The sequence below is a fragment of the Cupressus sempervirens genome, chromosome 6, assembly GCF_028749045.1.
Source record: "Cupressus sempervirens isolate cs-2001-9-10 chromosome 6, ASM2874904v1, whole genome shotgun sequence".
NCBI classification, from domain to species: domain Eukaryota; kingdom Viridiplantae; phylum Streptophyta; class Pinopsida; order Cupressales; family Cupressaceae; genus Cupressus; species Cupressus sempervirens.
In genome coordinates this window covers 133,046,340-133,051,779 of record NC_143123.1, presented here as the reverse complement: position 1 = coordinate 133,051,779, position 5,440 = coordinate 133,046,340, and positions in this window count along the sequence as shown.

Below are 5,440 nucleotides of genomic sequence, written 5' to 3'. Positions count from 1 at the left end.
GAAATCTCCTTTCGTGGAGGCATCTTTTAAAATTTTAAACTCTTACAACAACAAATTTTGGATTTCTTATGGTTACAGGTTACTTACCCATTATATTTTCCCTTCTTTCTCCATAATTTTTTTTGCAATTTTGCTGAAACCACTATGAAATTTTGTGCCCTAGCTATGGAAATCCTTTTGCTCTGAGAAAATCTACAAATTTGTGATTCGGTAATGAAATTTTTTTATGTTATACCCATGCATTAAGTTTGCATGAAGGAACTCTAAATCATATTAAATCCTGTAGCTATTACTTTCATTTTTTCCCTTCAACTTTGAATTTCACCTGTTGATCCTATGATGATCAGACGGCTTCATTTGAAAACATAAAAATATTTTAAAAAATGAGAGCCCCTGGCCATGTGTCAAAAAGGTGCATGCCCGCATTACTTAAAATTCCTACTTCTTATTGCGGGCATGCATTCTCCATTGATCTTTCCTAGATCGACCATGGACCAAAGTCCTTTTCTTTGTTGGCCCACTTAGTTGACTTAACCAATAAAATATCATCCTTTTACCAATGTGCTTTGATAGATTTGATCGCGGCATTTAAAGTTTCAGCACCCATGACATCATCACTTCCAACTCGGCATACCTATCATATTCCACCAATGAGTGCACTTTACTTCATCTGACCTTTCTAGCATGGCATGACTCATCATTCCCTTTAAGTCTTGGTCCCATTGTGCTTGCTTGCTTGCATTATTTAAATGTCAAGCAAGTCCATATTGCGAGTAAGTGCTAACCCTAGATCTTATTCAGATCGACGGCGATCAAAAATCTTCTATGATTGTAATATTTAGTCAGCTACTCAAACCAATGAGACACTTTCTCTATACTTGAGCTCATCTGACAAGTACCACATAAGACAAGTTGCTATTACCTTCTAAGAAAGGTAGGCCCATGATGTCACACTATGCCATGTGTCACATTGGTGCTTCCCTAAAATGTATAACATTCATGCACTTTATTATTGTGGGCATGCTCTAGCCCTTGATTCTTTGCAAGATCAATGATCAAACACTCTAAACTGTAAAATAATATCTTCATTAAAGAATGAGCCAATGATATTGGAAGAATTTCAAAATGTCTGCGAGAACACTAACAACTCTGCAAGAAGGTCTGACTAGCTCTAACAACCATGAACCTTTTGCGGTGCACTAAGGTTGGAATGTGAGGAAGGGCTATGTGTCATCATAGCACTTGCCTGCATTGTTTAAAAGCCCTACATCTTCTTATTGTAGGAATGTGATGGCCATTGATCTGATCAAGATCAACGATCACACAAAATCTATGTTACATAGGACCTTTTCAAATAAAATAATGCAATTAAGGAAAACTTTATAAGATTTATCAAAAGATTAAAAGGTCATTCTTACATAAATAAACCTTTAGGATAAAAAATGTCCTGGCAAAATTTATTTTAAATAATACTTTCTAAAGTTTTCAAAGGCTAGGGCCAAACAAGGCAAGGCACAAGGTTATTTGGTGAATTTTTTTCCTAGGGTTTTTTGTCCAAATTTCAAATTACTTGGAGTGCACTTTTAGGGTTTTTTACTGTTGAATACAAGAAAACAAGGGTGGTGAAAAACTAGGCCAATAGATCCAATGGCAAGCCATCACAAGCCTCCATCATAATGGGGATAGGCATGTGGCAAGAATTTTGTGGGATCAATAGGTAGCCATCACAATTTTGATGTCATGCTATATTAATATATATTTTTTGTATCAAATTTTGAATAGGTATGATGCAATTATAGGGTAATATTAAGCTTCACTTTCAAGAATAGTTTAATATTGTCTACTAGTTAGGGCCAACCACGTAAATGTAGAACCTCATTTTCTCCCCCCCCCCGCCCACAATTCACCCCCTACAACATCTAAATTCCCTATTAACATATAAAATCTTTAAGAAGTGATAAATGTTTAACATACAAAAAAAGTTCCAGACCTACAAAAGTGACATCAGTTTCCCATCTTTTGGTGGATATCATTTTTCCATCACATGAAAAATAAGATTTGGCCACTCTAAATTGAGAAAACATGTGCAACTATGTTCTTTATACATGGACAATAGGTAGAGATAAAAAAATGTATCACAATTACATTTATTTGATAGGTCTATTAAGTTTTTAAAATTATAGAACATCATCATGAACAATGTTTGTGATGGTCTATAACTTAAAATACCTAATTAAGGACCTCTAACAAAATATAAACCTATTGTGTTTTTTAGCTTCGCCTAATGTCATATGCATATGAATTGACATTGCATATTTAACTAATGCAGGAACATCCTAGGTGCAAGGGCAATCTCGCATCACCCAAAAACATTTTATTTTTAGTCTTTTCTATTTCAATATGGACTAGTAGACAGGGTGGTTACTATTTATGGGAACTTACAATTTTTAGTAAGTTTTTCATATGAGCTTAGAATTTTCTCATTTTTCTATAGGAAGGTTCATTTTAGAGTTGTAAGCCTATCATAAAAATTCCATTGCTCTAGCCTAAGTATTAGAGAAGTTATTGCAGATTTTTGGTGGAACAATTTGTAGAAAAATATTCGGCCTCACCATTGGAGGCCTTAGAGTGGCTAGATGAGGTCCAAAAACTCAATGGATGAGTTCTAGCATGGTTATGAGTTTGTAGATTAGGAGCTGGTATTTTTGAAAAGTGATTATAATAGCCAATCGGAGCAATAGTTCATGAATTATGGCCTTCCAAAGTTGGGATACTTGAAATTTCTAAAATAATTGTCAAAGATGTATTTCATTGACTGTATATGTTTTTTTAGGGGCTGTTGGCCCTAGGTATTAAGTTTGAGTATTTAGAACCTTCCCGAGTTGCATAAAATTGCCTATTTAAGAAAGGCCTGAACATTGTATAGGAGAGCTCTGGGTGATAGTTTATAGCTTGTCTAGAAAATTAATGTACCAAAGGTGCCCATGTGGGTTAACATATTGTACTTATGAATATTGTAATTCTACCTTTGTGGTAAAAATAAGAAGTCCATAATTTATTCTCGCATTTTGTGTTATTTCTATGTTTTTGTTATGAGTTATAGTATTAAAGGGAGCTCCCTGCATCAAGTGGTATTAGAGTTAGAGTTCCTAAGTGTGTGGATAGATCACTGACTTTGAGGCAATTCACACTAGGACTATGGTTTTGGCTGAGCATGTAGACAAATCATCAATTGTGTGGCAATTTGCACTGGGGTTTTAGGGGAAGTGCAAAAATGCCTCCATGAAGAGAGTGTGGTGAAAGAGTTGTAGGAGTTGCACCTAAGGGTTTTCAAGACCTCCAAAGACAAATCCAAGCATTAGAAGAACAAATGCATAGAAGAATGAATCTTCCCATAAGAGATGAAAATGAAGATGAGGATGAAGTAGAAGAAAATACCAAAGTAGAGGTAGTTCTAAATCTAGAGAAGAGAGGCTTTTTCAGGCCATCTCCAAGATTGGAAAAAGACCTAGGTTTGACATTCCCACATTTTTAGGAAATATTAACCTAGAGGAGATGATAAATTGTATCAATGAACTAGAGGTGTAGTTTAAGTATGAAGATATTGATGATCCTGATAGGGTCAAGTTTGTGAAGGAAAAACTAAAGGGACATGCAAAGATCTGGTGGTAGGAGGTTTAGTTGGAGTGAAATAGAAAGAGATAGGAAAAAATCACCAGATGGGATCAAATGAAAGATAAACTTAAGTGACAATTCATTCTTATGAATTATGAGCTTTATCTATTGAAAAAAATGCAAGGGTTGAAGCAAGTGGGAAAATCTGTTCAAGAGTATATCAAAGAGTTCTACCGAGTTCTCATTAGAATTGGCCATGTAGAAGCTGATGAGGAGAAAGTCACCCATTATCTTAATGGGTTAAGACCAAGCATTTATTATAACCTAAGTTTGGTTTGAATGAGTAGTATTGATGAGGCATACCATTTTATCATAAGAGTTGAGGAGAAACTGAGCAAGAATTTTGACAATAAGAATAGTGGAAGAGGTCATGCTAGAAGATTTGGTGGACAATCTTATGGTGGTCATAATGATGATCAAAAGAACAAGGATGGGGCTAGAAGTAGTAGTCAAAACCAAAGGGAAAATAATTTCAATCATTTCCATGATTAGAACAATAGAGATTAGAGAGGATGAGGCAAAGGACAAAGATTTGGAAGAGGAGGCTTCTATGGAAAATGTTTTCACTATGGAGAAGAAGAGCATAGAGCATTTGAATGTACCTAGAGCCAAGGAAGGACAGATCAAAGAATAGAAGGTCAAGTGAGAGTTACATATGTTGATGGAGATTCCAGATCCTCACAATCTGAAGATGTTGAAAGAGGAGAATTCCTAGTAAACTAAAGAGTCTTGTAGAGTGGTGAGAATGAACTTGAACAAATAAGGAGCTTGTTTTACACAAGGTGTAGATGTGAAGATAACTGTTGTGATGTGATCATTGATGGTGGAAGTACTGAAAATCTAGTGTTAGAAATGATGGTCACCAAGTTGAAGCTGAAAAGATAGAAACACCCACATCCATACTGTATTGCTTGGGTGCAAGATAACCATAAGGTCATGGTCAATGAGTAGTGCTCAATGAAGTTCAAGATTGGAAGCTACCAAGATGAGGTACTATGTGATATCATACCTATGGACATATGTCATATGTTTCTAGGTAAAGTTGTGGTAGCTTGACAAGCATGATGTACATGATGGGCAAGTAAATACCTATACTCTAAATAAGGATTGAGTGAAACATAAGTTGAAGCCATTGAAGGATAAAGAAGAAAAGGTATGTTGTGTTACTAGAATATGTTTTATTGATGGAAAAGAGTTTCTTAAAGGTATGAAATATGAGTATATGTGTTTTTCTATAATTCCTAAAGATGGTAAAGAAGAAGTAGAGGAGGTACCTATAGAAGTTGTAGATATGTTGGAAGAGTTTTCTAATATTGTATCAGATAATGTACCTGATGAATTGCCCCTAATGAGGAAGATTAGTCACCAGATGGATTTGGTTCTAGGAGGTAGTTTTCCAAACAAGGCACTGCATAGAATGACACCAATAGAAAGTGAAGAGTTGAACATGCAATTTCATCAATTTTTGTAGAAGGGGTTGATTTGAGAGTGTCTGAGTCCATGTGCTATACTAGTAGTATTAGCACCAAAGAAGAATGGAGAATGCAAGATGTGCATAGATTCTCATGATATCAACAAGATCATAATAAAGTATAGATTACCATTGCCAATAATGGATGATATTATGGACTATTTGAGTGGAGCTAAGTATTTCAAAAAGATAAATCTAAAGAGTGGGTACCATTAGATTCATTTCAAAGAAGGTAATGAGTGGAAGACTACTTTCAAGATAAGGGAAGGACTATATGAGTGGTTAGTCATGCCT